Raw genomic sequence first — 18847 nt, 5'->3', positions numbered from 1 at the left:
ACAGAGGGATGTAGATTAATAGACTTTTTCTGTAAGTGACCTCATTTGTTCAATTTTAACACACATATTTGGTTATACATTTACTTTCTGAAGGGGTGGATGCAACTTTGAGTGGGTAATTCTTTTATAATGTATAGTTTTATTTTTCCCTCTCCTAAATGACCATGAACTCATGTTTGTACAAACCAAAGTAATATAACCAAAAAGTGGAATCCTATCAACCGATACAAAAGAATGATGTGCTCACACATACTTCACTGTGGGTGAACCTTTAAGACATTATACTAAGGGAAAGAATTGAAACACTGATCACATGCTATGTGATTGCATTGCCATGAAACATACAGAATAAGCGAATCCATAGAGACAGAAAATAAATTAGTGTTTTCCAGTGATTGAGAGCAGAGGAGAAAGGGGAGTAATTGTTTAATAGATAGGAGGCTTCTTTTTGGGGTAATGAAAAATATTTGCCAAATAGTGGTGATGAATGCATAATATTGTGAAAATGCTACTAAACTGTGCACTTCAAATGATAAATTTATGCTATGCATATTTTATCACAATAAAAATAGCTTTAAGTGATTTTAAAAGCTGCATTACATTGATAGTGTGGCATAAAATTGATAATACTTTAAGGAAATGGTGTCACACATGTTGCATGTGTGGGAGGCTGGTGTCTCTGGACCCTTAACACAAATTATTTTGTTTATGTGTACACACATATTATGTAGTCCACCTAAATCTTTAACGTATTATGATCAAGTTCATGTCTTTCAGAAACTAAGGAAATCCAATTTTTTATTTTAAAAAGTAAAACCTATACACAATCTAAGAGTATCAGATTTATTCTAGTTTCATGCAGGGAGTATAATTTTTTGGTGCCTGATGAGCTTAAAATTTAGTATTTCTCATTTTGAGCTATGTATAAATACTTAACCTCTCTAAATAAATAAAGATTATTTATAAATAAATAAAGTTCATTTATGTATTTGAAAAGGATAAGGAAAGAGAGAGAGAGAAAGAGAGAGAGAGAGAGATTTTTCCATCTGCTGTTCACTCCCAAAATAGCCACAATGGCAGGAAGGAGCTGGGCCTGCCAAGATCCAAAAGCTAGGGTTTCTTCTGGGTCACCTACCTGGGTTCAGGAGCTCAAGGACTTAGACCATCTGTGTTGCTTTTCCAGGTGCATTAGCAGGGAGCTGGATCAGAAGTGGAGTAGCCAGGACATGAACTGGCACCCATATGGGGATGTCATCTATGCAGCTGGAGGCTTTATCCATTATGGCACAGTGCTGGCCCCTCTAATTTGACATTTAACCTAGAATATATGCCATTAATATAAAGTTACTTAGTTCATAAGACTGAATGAACCCCCCAGCCCTCCCTCCAGCATAGCCTAAGGTATAGTGGCTGATTAACAAATGTAGTATTTTCCCTTCTCACCAAGCCACCAAACCTCCTGCAATACATAACCTTTAATTACACTTGACAAAATAAAATACAAATATCTCTCTGGCATTGAGGAAATTAACACAACTTATGGTGGGCATGTCCTGTTGGATTCCAAAGAGGCTCTTTATCAGATATTCTGCATGTTTATTGGTTGTGGCTGTTTTATAATAATTGTGTCTTGCAGCAAGAAAACTCTGAAGACCTATTACAAATAGATGAAGAGGAAAATGCACTTTGATTCAAACATCTATGGTAAAAAAGAGACCTCTAAGCCATCTAATTAAAATCTAAATCAAAATGGAAACTTGGCAAACAAATAGAATCTGGATGTCCCTCTTTACAACAAATATTGCAAGTTAACCACTATGTAACTTAAGTAGTAGGGAGAAGTACTGAGTGATTTGAAGACTGATATGCTCCTCTATATTTTTTAAAAGATTTATTTATTTATTTGGAAGTCAGAGTTACACAGAGAGAGAAGGAGAGGCAGAGAGAGAGAAGTCTTCCATCTGCTGGTTCACTCCCCAGTTGGCCGCAACAGCTGGAGTTGTGCCAATCTGAAGCCAGGAGCCAGGAGCTTCTTCTGGGTATCCCACATGGGTGCAGGTACCCAAGGACCTGAGCCATCTTTTTCTGCTTTACCAGGCCATATCAGAGAGCTGGATTAGAATGGAGAAGCTGGAACTGGAACCAGCACCCAAATGCGATGCCGGCGCTGGATGCAGTGGCCTTACCAGATATGCCACAGCTCCAAATTCCACTTATTAGCTGTGATTTATATTTCTAGGTGAGTGAGGGACCTTATATTTTTATTGAAGAATCTGTAGCAGAAAATCCATTAGTGTCCAGTCTCTCACAAAATTGCCACATATAAGAGGGGTTTTGGCAGATTTCACATAAGCAAACTTCATTTTTCTGCCTTTCTCTATAGCAATTAGGTTGTACTTTTTTTCCAGAGGAAAATATAGGGCACATTCATTTCTCTCAGGTTAGTCAAAGATGATGGCCAAGGTACAAACAAGTCAGAGGATTTAGCTTTTACTTCAAAACAAAGGCTAAACCCATGAATGCAAATAAGTATGCAAAGGATAAATCAATGCCCAACTTAGGAGACAATCTTAGCTTATGGCTTCCCAGTCTTGAATTTATGCTGTGTAGTGTCAGGTGTTGGGGTCTGGGGTGATGGTCATAATAAACTCTTGCAGGAGTATTACCCTTGCTTTAAATCTCTCTTCCTTTGCGCAGAAGTGAAAGCTGCATGATTCTTTCTCATCTACATGTAAAGGAAAGTAGTATCTTCACTCATAAGACACGGTGGCTTTAAATAATGAACCCTAGATCCCTGAAGGGAACGCACCATCATGAACACCCTACACAGGGTGGTGACAATCATTAAGTGTGACCAGTTTGAAAGCACTTAATGAGTACTGAGATCACTTCATCAATTATCTCATTTAATCCTTTTAGTCACTCTGCATTATAGCTGTTATTACTTCTCTTTATGGGTGAAAGAACTAAGGTTTAAAGACTTGCCCAAGGCTTCACAGTAGTGAAGTACCAGAGCTATTACTCAAAATTGTTTAATTCTAAACCACTACAGGAAGCAGACAGATATCCTCATTATTTCAAATTTTAGCTACATTTAGCAATGATTTATTGGCCCACGCATTATTTGCCTCACAGAAATTTGAATGAAGAAAAAAGTATCATTTTTAAAAATTTACCTGGATCACATAATTTATTTTGGGGGATTTATATATACATATAAAAATATGCAGTTTTTCTGCTCAGTTATTGAAGTATAATTGATATATATATATATTGTGCTTATTAAAGATATTCATTATAATCATTTTATATAACTACACATTGTGAAATGATTGCCACAATGAACTCCAACCAAGTTAACTAGTACATCCATCACCTCTTAGTTAGAATTTTGTGTGTGTATTTGTGTGTGTGTGGTGTTTGGTTTAGACACTTAAGGCCTCTGTAAGAGAATTTAAATACATAATACAGTATTATCACCTATAGTTATCATGATATACAGTTATTTCTCAAAACTTACTCTATAAAACTAAAAATCATGTTCTCTTATCAACGACTTCTCATTTCCTCCAGCCTCAGCCCTGGGCTACCACTGTTCTACTCTGGTTTCTATGAGTTTAATGTCACTAAGATTCCACATGTAAGGAAAACCATGAAACATTTGTCTTTCTGTATCTGGCTTGCTTTATTTTGCATTAAATCCTCTATGTCCATCTCATTGAATGTGTCTGGAAATGTTGTCACCTCTTAAATATACTGGAAAATCACAAAAAGGATTGGCAATAATTCTATTTTAAATCATTTATTGAATTAACAACTGAAGTCCTCTGGTTCTAGATTTTTAATTGTGGCAAAATTTTTGATCAATGATTGGATTTCCTTATTAGGAACTTTTAATATTTTAAATGTCTTCATGATTTGGTCTTGTTAAGAACAAATATAGGGATGCATCCATTTCTTCTAAGTATCCATTTTGTTGCTACATAATTTTCACAGAGCTCTCATATTCTTCTCATTTATGTAATATCAATTGTAATGCCTTCTTGTTTATGTCCACTTTATTTGTTTTAGTTCACTCTTCTTGGTTAGCTTTTCTAAAAATTATTGCATTTTTAATCTTTAAATTTTTATCTGTTATTTTGAGTTGTCTTTCTACTCTCTATTTCTGTTATGATCTCTTTTATTTCCTTCTTTCTGATAACTCGGGCTTTGATTGTTTGCTTGTTTGCTTTTTCTAGTTCCTTGAGATATAAAGTTAAGATGTTCATTTGAAATCTTTATGTTTTATTATTTATTGCTATAAGCTTCTCTCAGAACTGCTTTGGCTGCATCCTGTTATGTTTTTTATGCTGTTTTAATTTTTGTTTGTCTCTTCCTGTTGGCTAATAATCCAGAATATTTCTTTATGTGTCTGTTGGCCATTTAAATTTTATCCTTTGGAAAAATGTCTGTTCATGTCCTTTGCCTATTTTTCAAGATTTATTTATTTATTTAAAAGTCAGATTTACACAGAGAGAGAAGGAGAGGCAGTGAGAGAGAGGTCTTCCATCTGCTGGTTCACTCCCCAGTTGAACACTACGGCTGGAGATTCGCCGATCCAGAGCCAGGAGCCAGGAGCCAGGAGCCAGGAGCCAGGAGCCAGAGGCTTCTTCCAGGTTTCCATTTGGAGCCCAAAGACCTGGGCCATCTTCTACTGCTTTCCTAGACCATAACAGAGAGCTGGATCGGAAATGGAGCAGATGGGACTCGAACCAGTGCCCATATGGGATGCCGGCACTGCAGGCAGCGGCTTTACACGCTACACCACAGTGCCAGCCCCACCTATTTCTTAACTGGATAGTTTGTTTTATTGTTGTGGAGTTTCTTGAGCTTTCTATAGATTCTGGATATTAATCTTTTATCAGTTGTATAGGTTGAAAATATTTTCTCGCATTCTTTTGGTAGCCTCTTAATTTTGTTGGGTGTTTCTTTTGCAATGCAGAAGTTTCTCAGCTTGATGCAATCCCATTTGTCTATTTTTGCTTTGATATCCCGTGTTTCTGGAGGTCTTTACCAAGAAGTCTATGCCGATCCCAATGTCTTGCAGTTTCTCTGATGTTTTCGTCTAGTAATTTGATGGTGTCAGTTTATAGATTTAGATCCTTAATGCATTTTGAGTGGATTTTTATATAATGTGAAAGGTGGGGTCTTGTTTCATAGTTCTGTGTGCATAGATGCAATCTTCCTGGCAAAATTTGTTGAAGAGACTGTCCTTTTTCTGGGGCTTGATTGCAGCTCATTTGTCAAAGATTAGTTGGTTGTAGATGCGTGGAACAGTTTATGGGATTTCTTCCTGTTCCATTGGCCTACATGTCTATTTTTATGCTAGTACCATGCTGTTTTTATTATAACTTTTCTGTAGTATTTCTCCAAATCAGGCATTGTGTTGCCTCTGCTTTGTTTTTGTTGTTTAAAATTGTTTTAGATATTCAGGTTCTTTTCTGTTTCCATGTTAATTTTAGCATCACTTTTTTTCTAGATTGGAGAAGAATAACATTGGTATTTTTTTTTTTTTTTTTTTGGACAGGCAGAGTGGATAGTGAGAGAGAGAGACAGAGAGAAAGGTCTTCCTTTGCCATTGGTTCACCCTCCAATGGCCACCGCGCTGATCCTAAGCCAGGAGCCACGTGCTTCTCCTGGTCTCCCATGGGGTGCAGGGCCCAAGGACTTGGGCCATCCTCCACTGCCTTCCCGGGCCACAGCAGAGAGCTGGGCTGGAAGAGGAGCAACCGGGACAGAATCCGGCGCCCCGACAGGGACTAGAACCCGGTATGCCGGCGCCGCTAGGTGGAGGATTAGCCTATTGAGCTGCGGCGCCGGCCAACATTGGTATTTTGATTGGTATCGCATTGAACCTGTAAACTGCTTTTGGTAGTATGGACATTTTGATGATATTTATTCTTTCAATCCAGGAACATGGAAGATCTTTCCATCTTTTTAGTGTCTTCTATTTCTTTCTTTAGTATTTTATAATATTTATTGTAGAGACTTTTAACATCCTTGGCTAAATTTATTCCAAGATATTTAAATTTTTTCAGCTATTGCAGATGGTACTGATCTTACAAGTTCTTTCTCAACCATGGCATTCTCTATGTACACAAAAGCTATTGATTTTTGTGTGTTGTTTTTATATCTTACAATTATACCAAACTCTTGTATGAATTCCAATAATCTCTTAGTGAAGTCTTTTGGTTTGCCTATATATGGGATCATGTCTTCTGCAATCAGGGATAATTTGATTTCCTACTTTCCAATCTGTATCCGTTTGAGTCTTTTTTCTTGCCAAATGTCTCTGGCTAACCCTTCCAGAACTATATTGTGAAGTCCTCAGTATGAGCCCATTGCTTTTGGCTATGATCTACTCCAGTCACTCAAGAAACTCTGTGCCTTTGAATCCACACACTGTGATTGTCCAGAGACCCCCCACTATACCCCATATCCTATTGTGCAGTCACAGAATTCCCACAGTCACAGGGCACAGAGATCCCAAAGTCACAGGGAGCAGGTGATCCACTCTCAGCCCCATAAGCCTGCTCTGTCCACAGAGTTAGCTGCCTGTCGCTGTCCAGCTGAGGGAGTTTGAGTACAGGTGCCTATGATAAAGTGAGGGGAGAGGAGCTTAAGTGGGTGCCTTGCCCTCTGCCAAACCTCCAGGTCAGATTCAAAGTCAAGAGAGACCATGGATTTATCCCTCAGATAAAATCCCCTAGTTGCATGCGCATGAGCCTCAGCAGCCTGTACTCAACTTATTCAGAGAGCCCTTCCTCTTTACTAGTCACTGTGAGACCCTGGTGGGTGGGGTGGGAAACAAGTCATGTGGTCTCTCTTCATGGAGTTAGGTGGATACCTTGCCCCTGCTAATGCTCCAGGTCAGACTCAAAGTCACTGTGGTTCCCAAGGTTGTCCCTCAGGCAATATCAGCAGTGATATTGGTTTCTGATTTCTCTCACTTCTCTCTGGGAATATAATGTCTCCTCCTGACACTGATTCTGATGGGGGTAGGAGCAGAAAAGAGGCACACTATCTGACTTTTAAGAATGGCACTCTGTGGGAGTGGGGGAGGGGAAGGAAGCAAGGCAGCTTCCTTGCTCCAAGCCTGGCAGCTGTTGAGACCCCAATCAGCTCCCACGGCTGACATAAAAGTCAGTGGGTGATAGAATTTCCTCTCTGCTAAAACTGCAAGCAGTAGGGTGCACAGAAGTTTCTTTCTACCTTGATGTGTGGTGAAGGCAATTCACAACCAGTAGCTGGGTATACCATGTGACTGCCTGCAGCAGTGTTTCTGTCTCCTCTCAGCCTTTATATATATATTTTCTTAATTATTTGAGAGGCAGAGTCACATACAGAGAAATCTTCCATCCACTGGTTCATTCCCCAAATGGCTGCAAAGGTTGAAGCTGGGCCTATCCAAAACCAGAAGCCAGGAGCTTCTTTTAATTCTCCCACGTGGGTGCAGAGGCCCAAGCACTTGGGCCATCTTTCACTCTTTCTTAGGCCATAACAGAGAGCTGGATTGAGAGAGGAACAGCTAGGACATGACTTGGTACCCATCTGGGATGCTAATGCCACAGGTGGAGGCTTAAACTCTTGCTCCACGTGCTTTATCAACAACCAAGCTGAAAGTGAAAAAAAAAAAAGGAATGAAATTGAAAAAGGGAAAAATACCTAACCAGAATTCAAAATCTGATGATTAAATCATCCCAACTTTGTGAATTTGAACAGTGTGCTTTAGATTAGAAACTAGAATGGAGGAGCTCCATGATGGTGGAATAGGGAAGGAGCACATTGATAGTCTGGGAAAAGATAGTTTAATAAAAGTGGAGATACTGGAGTCTCAGGGAAGAGTTAGGGAAAAAACTGCAGAGGAAACTCTTCTGGAAATAGTGGGACACAGTGAACCTATGTGGAGGACACGGGCACCCACGGCTCAGGATCCCAGCCGACGAGTCTACCCACCAGCACTGGAAAGGCAGGTGAGGCAAAACTGCAGTAGCTTGAGACACTGGTGGGAAAGCAACAGGAAGAGCCTAGAGGGAACGAGGCTTGAAGCCCCATGGGAGAAATTTCACCAGCCTACTAGAGGAGAGAATAAATAAATAAATAAAAGGGACTGGTACGGACATGATTCTCTCTCTCCACTCACCTTACAAAGACAGGAAAAAAAAAATACAGCAGGTGCCATTTTGGACATACGCAACAGCTGTGCCAGCTCAGGGCTATGCCCACCCTCAGCCAAGCAGAAAAACCTGACTCTAGTAGGGAGAAATAACAGGAGATTAAGACCTAATGAATGTGTGGAGCTTATGAACTGGGACTGTGAAAAAAAAAAAAAAAAACTGAGGGTGTGTGGGAGAACTCACAGTGTGCCTGGGACCTGAGTATTCTTGCTGGAGAGGCCACAATCTTGGTAATCTTGGCAACCTGGTTGGAGATATTGCAGGGGAATCTGAGCTTACACTGAGGACTACACAGATCCTTTGTGTGGTCCTTGGGACAGAGCAGACAAATATTATGCCCACAGGGGCTAGTGCTCAGGCACTGATTGCCATCAAGTAAAAGAGCTCAGCTGAGTGGAATTACTTCCCTTCTGAATAAAAAAAAAGAGAGAGGGAGAGAGAGAGAAGATTTACCACACCAAACCTGGGTGTGTCACCTTTGGTACACCCTTCACCTTGAAGAACTAAACAGAGCTCTCCGGCTACACCAACTACAAGCCTCTAGAGATTCACCAAAAGCAGACAGTCCACTTAATCTAGAGTAATAGTATAACGAGAAAAGCAACCACAGCGAGGAAAAAAAAAAAAAGAAGAAGAAGAAACCAAAGAATATCTCCAGAATGCCAAACAACAAATGCAGAAACCAAGGAAACAAGAAAAAGGAAGACATTATGTCACCCCCAAATGAACATGACACTCCAAGATTATGAAGATGATGAGATAGAAGAAATGCAAGATACTGATATCAAAAATTTATGATAAGAACATTTAGAAGTTATCAAAAACAAATTTATGAACTACAAAAATCCATACTGGACAGGACAGAAAATCTCCCTTGTGAAAATGAAATCTTATGGAGGAATCAAAATGAAATGATGAATTTAGTAGAACATGAAATTGTGATATTGAAGAGAAATCAAAATGAAATGAAGAATTCAATAGATCAAATGACAAACACATTTGAGAGCCTTAAAAACAGAATCAGTGAGATATAAGAGAGAATATCAGACTTATAAGACAGAGAACAGGAAAATATACAGTCAAACCAAAGAAAAGAAGAGGCAATTAGAAATCTAAAAAATATTGTTGGGAATCTACAGGATACTATTAAAAAAAAAAATAAAAAAACAACATCCAGGTTCTAGGAGATCCTGAAGGCATGGAGAGAGAGAAAGGATTAGAAGGCATTTTTAGTGAGATACTAGCAGAGAACTTCCTGGGTTTGGAGAAGGACAGAGACATCCAAGTACAGTAAGCACATAGGACCCCAACAAATGTGACCAAAAAGAGATCCTTACCACAACACATTGTAATAAAACTCATCACAGTGAAACATAAAGAAAAGATTCTAAAATGTGCAAGACAGAAACATCAGATTACTCTCAGAAGATCTCTAATTAGACTCACAGAAGACTTCTCATCAGAAACCCTACAGGTTAGGAGGGAATGGTGAGATATAGCCCAAGTACTAAGAGAAAAAAAACTGCCAGCCCAGAATATTATATCCTGCAAAGCTCTCACTTGTGAATGAAGGTGAAATAAAGACCTTTCATAGCAAACAGAAATTGAAAGAATTTGTCACCATTCGTCCGGCCCTGCAAAAGATGCTTAAAGATATGTTACACACAGAAACACAGAAACACGGCCATCAATACAAAAGAAGGTAAAGGAAGAAAACCTCCCAGTAAAAGATCACAGGAAGTTCAAAGCATATATTAGAAAATATCTTTGGAAAAATGGCAGGCAAAGTTACTACTTATCAATAGTCACATTGAATGTTAATGGTCTCAACTCTCCAGTTAAAAGACACAGATTGGCTGAATCTATTAAGGAACAAAACCCATCTATTTGTTGCTTACAAGAAACACATCTTTCCAACAAAGATGCATGCAGACTGAAAGTGAAAGGTTGGAAAAAGATATTCCATGCCAACAGAAACCAAAAAGAAGCTGGCATAGCCATATTAATATCAGACAAAGAAAACTTTAATACAAAAACTGTTAAGAGAGACAAAGAGGGGAACTATATAATGATTAAGGGATCAATTCAACAGGAAGATGTAACTATTATAAATGTATATGCACCTAATTACAGGGCACTGGTTTATTTAAAAGATATGTTAAGGAACTTAAAGGGAAACTCAAGACTACAATACATAGTATTGGGGGACTTCAATACTCCACTCTCAAAAATAGACAGATCAACCGGACAGAAGATCAACAAGGAAACAGCAAATTTAATCAACACTATAGCCCAAATGTATCTAACATATCTACAGAAATTTTCATCCTACACTTAAAGAATACACATTCTTCTCAGCAGTACATGGAAGCTTCTCTAGGATTGAACATATATTAGGCCATAAAGCAAGTCTCAGCTTATTCCAAAGAATTGAAATCATACCATGCAGCTTCTCAGGATACCATGGAATGAAGCTGGAAATTAGCAACCCAGGAATCCCTAGAGCATATGCAAACACATGGAGACTGAACAACATGCTCCTGAATGAACACTGGGTCATAGAAGAAATCAAAAGAGAAATCAAAAACTTTAAGGAAGTAAATGAGGATAACAACACAACCTATCACAACTATGGGATACAGCAAAAGCAGTGTTAAGAGGATAGTTTATAGCAATAGGTGCCTACATCAAGAAATTGGAAAGACCCCAAATAAATGAGCTATGAATGCATCTCAAGGATCTAGAAAAACTGCAGCAAACCAGACCCAAAATTAGTAGGAGAAGAGAAATAATTACAATTAGAGAAGAAATAAACAGAATTGAATCAAAAAAAATTACAAAAGATCAACCAAACAAAGAGCTTGTTTTTTGAATAAACAAAATTGACACCCCATTGGCCCAACTAACTAAAAAAAGAAGAGAAAGGATCCAAATCAATAAAATCAGAGATGAAAAAGATAGCAGAAATGTATAATAAAGAGATAATGCTTTTTAATTTACCTTCATACTGTAAATTTTCCCTTCTACCACAATCATTTACTATCACACGCATACATACTTACAAAAGCTCACCCACAAACACACACACACTCTCATATTAGGACCCTTACAGAATATTTATGAAGAAATAGCCATTTCATAATTGTTGGAATAACACAAATCAATTAATCACTCTCTCAAAGAGTAGTCATCATGGATATACCAGATAAAGCAAAAGACAGCTTTTTAAGTAATATTTACATTACCTTAATTGAGACATTCCACAATGCTAAGATCTGTCCTATTATATCACCTCAATGATACACTTGAACTCTACGTGACTTTGACTGACTAGTTGAAATATCTTGGCCTCATTATTTTAAGACATATTAAAAGTTTAATGAATTAATATGTATAATATATTTGAAGTAGTCTAAAATTTGAGATGAATAAAAAACTGTTACTATTATATTGTTATTTTATCTATGCAAGTTTTGGGTCAAACTTGCTTATATTAATTTAAAATTTTATCAAGATTTTTAGGCTTCAATGTAGATAATAAAATTCCTGAAAGCAAAAAATAACCACCCATAAGAAGATTATTAAATTGCTTTGAGGAAAGATATCTGTGTTTGAGATAGTATATCAACATTATATTACACTTATAATGAAAACTTATTAGCTTTCGCTTACCTTCTGTAACTGTTTATCTTTCCAGCTGAAGTGCATTTTTGCTTAGCTGCAACACTTCGTCTCAATTGAGTAAGTCTCCATAAGTTGCAGCACTATATTCTGTGGATCCATTACAATGTGTAAATTATACCAAATTTGATAAGCTACAGCATTGTGCTTCATGGAATTCTGTATTTTTCTTAACTAAAACCTATAAAAGTGCCCTAAGTTAGGTGACTGTGTTTTCCGTTTGGCCTTAGACTGACAACTGACGTTCTCTTCCAGCCGTATTTTGTATTTAGAAAGTCTTTATCAGCCATGGTATTGTCTGTGTATAAAAAGTGAATTGATTTTTGTGTGTTAATTTTATATCCTTCCACTTTACCAAACTTTTGTATGAGAACAAATAGCTTCTACACTTGATCTTAGCCAAAAGGCCAAGAAGCTATACAAATAGCTTCTTAGTGGAGTCTTTAGGTTCCTCTATATACAGAATCATGTCATCTGCAAGTAGGGATATTGACTTCCTCTTCCCCAATTTGTATTCCTTTGATTTTATTTTCCTTGCCTAATGGCTCTGGCTAAAACTTCCAGACTATATTGAATAGCAGTGGTGACAGTGGGCATCCTTGTCTGGTTCCAGATCTTAGTGCGAATGCTTCCAACTTTTCCTCATTCAGTAAGATTCTGGCTGGGTTTGTCACAGATTGCCTTGATTGTCTCAAGGAATGTTCCTTCTGTACCCAATTTACTTAAGTTTTTCATTATAAAAGGACGTTGTATTTCATGAAGTGCTTCCTTGTACCTATTGAAATAATCATTTATTTTTGTTCATAAGTTTTTTAATGTAATGCATCATATTTATTGATTTTTTGTATGTTGAATCACCCCTACATACCAGGGATAAATCTCATTTGGTCTGGGTGAATGATCCTTCTTATGTGTTGCTGCATTCATTAGCTAGTACTTTTTTGAGGATTTTTGCATCTATGTTTAACATGGATATTTGTCTATAGTTCTCTTTCTCTGCTGTATCTTTTTATGGTTTAAGAATTAAGGTGAAGCTGGCTTCATAGAAGAAGTTTGGAAAGATTCCCTCCCTTTAAGTTGTTCTGAATAACCTGAGAAAAAATTGTAATTAGTTCTTTAAATGTCTAGAAGAATTCAGCAGTGAAGCCAACCAATTTGGATGATCTTTATTACTGATTCAATCTCCATCTTGATTATTGAACTTCTAGATCAATCACTTTCATAATAGACACAAATCCAATTAAATATCTTGGAATACATTTAACCAAGGAAATCAAAGATTTCTACAATGAAAACTACAAAACATTAAAGAAAGAAACAGAAAAGATGACACAAATGAATGGATAAAACTTCCATGTTCAGAGATTGGAAATATTAATATCATCAAAGTGTCCATGACAGCTAGAGCTTCTCTGAAGCCTGAATCAAGAGCTTAGAAATCAATCCCAGCCCCTCAAGTGGTGATAGGAAAGCAGCTATTTGAGTTATCATGGTTGTCTTCCAAGTACACACCAGCAAGGAGCTGGCATCAAGAACTGGAGACAGGAAACAAATTCAGGCATTCCATGTGGGATGTGGGACTCAGTCCAAACCTAGATCAAAGCTTTCTCCAATACAGCATGTACAGTACTGCCTCTATCTGCTTATTCTTGATTTTACAGCTACAGATCTGACATTCTTTCCCTATAATGCAATAATTTTATCTGAATGATCATTTACTGTAAGTATATATGTGTATATATATTATATTGTATATATTTGTATATGAGAATTCTTATTTCAAGGAGAGAGGCATACATGCTTGAGGTATAACCCATTTTAACTAATGGTGTATATAAGAGAAAGGCATGCCATAACACTAGCATTTTTAAGGTTTAGTTGTTGGGCCCTAGGAACATACACATAATTATTCTTATGAGAGTTATTTGGAATTCAGAATGACTGAGGTCACCAACTTCTAAAGCCTTTCCTTCCATTTACTACAGGGTATGGTTCCTCAGTTCTCTGCCCTTGTCTTCTTTGGCTATCACTTTTAACATATTGCATAACTGTTTTGTTCTTGAGGCACGTTCATCACCTGGAATGAAGGCAACACACTCCCTTACTTTTATACCCATGACACAGATTACAAGGCCTGAATCTAGTTATTCTTCATCATCATCTCTTGTATAAGACATTGATTGACTCAGCACTTAGACCTTGGGATCGCTTCTTCATGCTCATCCTCTTGGTGAGCTCAGTTAATTATAAACTGATGAGTCCCATGTTCTTCACAAGTTGATTTCTTCTCTGAACTCTGGCCTTATCCAATCAAAATCACCACTTTGATGTCTAATAGGTCACACATCCTTAATATGTCCAAAACCAACTTTAGCATTCCCCTCTAGAATCTGTTCTTTTACCATCTCTTCCATCTGTATGCTATTACCTGGGTCAAAAGTCTTGGAGTTATGTTTCTAAAAATCATGTTTCTCATAGTCTAAGCAATTAGCAAGTCCTTTTGGCTCTGCCTACAAAATATATAAAAAAATCTGAACTTAAGTCCATTCCATTGTTCTCTCTCTTCAAACAACCATTATCTCTTACCTGGATTATCTTAACACTTTTTCTTCCCCTTTCTTTCTTTCTTTCTTTCTTTCTTTCTTTCTTTCTTTCTTTCTTTCTTTCTTTCTTTCTTTCTTTCTTTCTTTCTTTCTTTCTTCCTTCCTTCCTTCCTTCCTTCCTTTCTTTCTTTCTTTCTTTCTTTCTTTCTTTCTTTCTCTCTCTCTCTCTCTCTCTCTCTTTCTTTCTTTCTTTCTTTCTTTCTTTCTTTCTTTCTTTCTTTCTTTCTTTCTTTCTTTCTTTCTTTCTTCTTTTTTTGCAGTGGAAAGCAAAATAGCAAAGTTTATTAGGGTAGGGACATCTGTAAGTATGGATGGGCACCTCTCCAGACAGAAGCTGAGAGTGCATAGTTCATATTTCGGCTAGGATTTTTAACGGGATGGGTCTTGCCTTCCCGTCTTTTCCCTCCCCCTCTCCTTCTTCTCCCAAACAAAGGACTTGTTGGGTGTAAATATGAAAAATTCCTTTCTGGGTTTTTCCCACTGAAGTTATCAGACAGGAGAAGCCTGGCTGGCTGGCGTCGCCCCACCTTAGAGGAAGGATGTTTATCAGGCCAAGTAGAAGGGTCAGGACTCCCTGGAAGGTCATTAGGATCTTTGACGTGCAGATACTGGGCTGCATCTGGAAGGTTATTGGGTTGACTTTGAGATGCAGATGCTGGACCCCTGTAGATGTCAATTCCTTAAGCCCTCGTCACACACATATAAGCTCATTTCTGACTTCCTACCTAACATTCCCCCTTAACAGAGAAATACCCATAATTCTTTTTGGATACATAGATGGAGTTCCATTTTCTGTAGCTACTTTGAAGCTGACGTATGGGTGTAGAGATGGATATGGGTATTTTCTCTTGCTATCTGTCCTTTATCACTTTCTAACATTACTCTATTCCATTATTTACTTTGCCCAGCAGACAGGGTAATGATTATAACAATAAATTCTAATCTTGACACTAGCCATCTGCTCAAAAATCTCTCATGGTTTTGCAGATTAGTCATAAAATCTAAAACTCTAAAAATAATCTCTAAGACCCTGCACAGTCTGTTCCATATTGAATATTATTCTCTACCTCATCATTTGTTTTTCAAATCTTATTTACCTATTCCACTCAGGTGGCCTTCTTTTTCCTTCACATTCTCCCAACCCTGTGTCTTTCTAGTTGATTTTTCCCCTAAAACACACTCTCCCCAGTTATGCTCCTCCACATCTCTGCTTAAATAACAGCATCTCAGTGAATATTTTTCTGGAGCTGCTTAATTTTTTCATAGCACTAATTGCAATCTGACAGATTTATAAGCTTAAATACACCTTGTTTTCTTTATTTATTATCAGCTTACTCTCATGAAGAGGTAAAGTCTCTGATAAATTTAATTTTAATCATTGTGCATATGATAAGTTGTCAATAGTCATTCACTGATTTCTCATTGCTTCTATGATAATAACTGCATATGAATAAGACGCACACAATTTTATGATCTGGTTTTCTCTCTATTTCCTTTACTCTCTCTATTTACTCTCTATATCCTTTACTCTATTTCTTTTCACAACACTCTGTTGTTTGCTTTCTTGCTTTAGTCATGTTTAATGTGTCCAACTCTGCGACTCTTAACACTTACACAATTCCTATTAATTCTCCAGAATCAGGTGGCTATGTAATGACTTCCTCTTGAGAAAATTTCCTTACCTTCTGGCCAGATCACCCTTGCTAGTCAACACACCTCATCTTAGAGCTTGGTTTTAATTTGGGGGTAATCATTGGCTGTTAAATTTCTCATTTACTAGAGTTTCAGCTCATGAGGCAGAGGCTGTCTTTGCTAACCATTTCCCACCATTAGTGTCATTCCTGGCCCATGGTAGTGTCACAGATTTTGTTAAAAGATCAAAGAAAATAACATGCCCATGCCTTGACTATCAGTGACTACATACAGAACTCTGTGGTTCAGGGTCTTTAAACTGATTAGACAGGTTGATTTTGCATCTTAATAATTGTTGAGATGTCATGATTCTTTTTAAATTCAACAATTCCTTTTTATATTACAGTTTAGATTTTTCTTTAAAGGAGAATCTATGTGATCTCAAACAAATAATTTATGCTTTATGAGTATTATTCTTAATGGACACTAAAATTTTATCTCCTGAATTTTTAATGAATGTAATTCATGAAATGAGATAATGTTCATGATTTAAAAACAATAATAATAATAATATTCCAACAATATTAACTCCTTTATTTAAGAGCTTTCTATGCACCAAGCACCATACTAGGTACTTTATATAAATTATCTTATTTCATCCTTCTGAAAAATCAATCAATATAATTACAATTATAACTTATTGAGTCATTTCTATATTCCAGAGCTTTCCTAAGTTATTACTTTAGTGTTGTGATCTTTACAAAGTATGTATTAGTATTCTGACTTTGCTAATGAGGGATCTGAAGCTTCTGAGAGTTAGAAAAACGTTTAATTTCACACTAGGTCATCAGTTGTCAGATGGTTGCTGAAAGCAGCTTGTGCAAATTCTATATGATTTTCTATACAAGTAAAAGAAATAAAATAATTTGAATAAATGATATTCAGAATTCAGCAACTTAAATACCGGCAAGGAAAAGTTCAGGATGACCCTGGGAATTGTTCAATCTAAAGTCATAGTTCTATTTTACAAATCTTGGAATTGAGATGAAATGTTTTTTAATTATTTTACATAATTTTATTTTTAGAGCAGTTTTAGCCTCATAGAAAAATGGAGCTGAAGGTACAGAAACTTCCCATCCATGCCTAGCACAGATTTGTATTATTTTATATTCACAGTATACCCCACCAGAGAACCACATTTGTTACAATCCATGATAGTATCCTACATTGTTGTTTCACTGCCCTAAAAGTCCTCTGTATTTGGTTTATTCTTCCTTCCTTTCTTGCTGACTTCTGGCCACCACAATTTTTAGAAGATTTATTTATTAGTTTATTTAAAAGGCAGAGTGATAAGTGGGATCGTCTATTCCCTGTATCCATGCCCCAAATTCCTGTAATAGCCAGGCCTAATCAGGAACTCCAACCAAGTCTCACACATGGGCGGAAGAGTCATGTGAGCCATCATCTGCTGCCTCTCAGGCACATTAGCAGGGTGCTGGATTGGAAGCAAAGATAGGTCTTGATCCCAAGCACTCTGATTCGAGATACTATTTCTCTAGCTTTGAATTGAGATTGATTTTTCCCTCTGCATCATTAATACTTTCAAGACAGAAGACATATTTTTGGTTCATAGTGTCACACATATTGCTCTACATGATATAGGTGCTCAATAATATTTATGGAATTGAATTGTTCAAGTCATCAATCAAGACAGAACCAAGCATAAATCCCCTGACCTGTAATATAAGACTCATTGCATTAAATATGCTGCTAATAAGTGACTAAGCATGGTTAGGGGCTTGCATCATTATTAATAGTATAGGAGAAGAACATTCTGTGTACTACCTTCGCCATTATCATAATTGAATCTGAAGATGTTTTTTATCTTCTATCATTGTTAGGCATCTATTTTGTCATTCTTTTCCGTACAGATGCATCCTAGCAGCAGACATTCATGTTTCCTTTTCAGACATCAAAGGCAGAAAAGAGAAGATGCAGGTAAAAAGCAGTTCACAAAGTAGTAGAATTTTCTTGGTGGCAGCAGGTTGCTGCCATTCATGAATGTAAAATGCCACTACAGTTAGCAAAATAAATGGAAATAGGGTAGTGAGTGGTGGTATTGATAAATCTCCACCATTTAGTTAGTTACAAAGACAATGAAACTTTAAACTGAGTGTAACATATAAATAAGATTCCTGTGAAAAAGTTAAAGGCATTTGCTTTGTTCAAAGATATAAAGGGAATGGAATAGAAGACAGAAACCTAATTAAGAATTTACAAGGGATGCTTCTGCTTTGTAACCATGTAAGGTAGTGTCCAATGTCAGTTTTGTCGATGGCATAAGAAAATAAGACATAAACATAAAGTATAGCAGGAAACACTAAGATATGATAGAATAGATAGCTAGCATTAAAAAGTTTACTCCCTGATCTTCAGCAAAAGCAATTGCTATAAATAACTTCTATAGGAAGATATTTAAAGAAAAATGCCCTCATATATGTTTGATGATAAATGCACAGCTCTATTTAAAGGAAGGTCTCAATTCCACTCACCTCAATAACCTGACAACATCCCTTCTAGATCTAAGATTAGGAATTTATTTGCTTAAATCCTCAATGACATTTGCAGTATATCAGTTCAATCAAAGAAATAATCTACCTATTAAATGACTCTTTACTTAAGGAATCCCAGAAAAATCATCAGCACTATTAAGTT

The 18847-nt window shown here is 37.0% G+C and overlaps 1 pseudogene; it reads right to left on the bottom strand.

Moving 5' to 3' along the window:
* Positions 1–12167: 12167 nt before the first annotated feature.
* LOC149128370 (U2 spliceosomal RNA) lies at positions 12168–12316 on the bottom strand (annotated as a pseudogene).
* Between the last annotated feature and the right edge of the window lie 6531 nt (positions 12317–18847).

This window comes from Oryctolagus cuniculus, chromosome 1 (assembly GCF_051225735.1).
Source record: "Oryctolagus cuniculus isolate XC-2025 breed Fujian yellow rabbit chromosome 1, ASM5122573v1, whole genome shotgun sequence".
NCBI classification, from domain to species: Eukaryota; Metazoa; Chordata; class Mammalia; order Lagomorpha; family Leporidae; genus Oryctolagus; species Oryctolagus cuniculus.
Note: the sequence above shows the minus strand (reverse complement) of the source record. Positions and strands in the feature narration are given on the sequence as shown.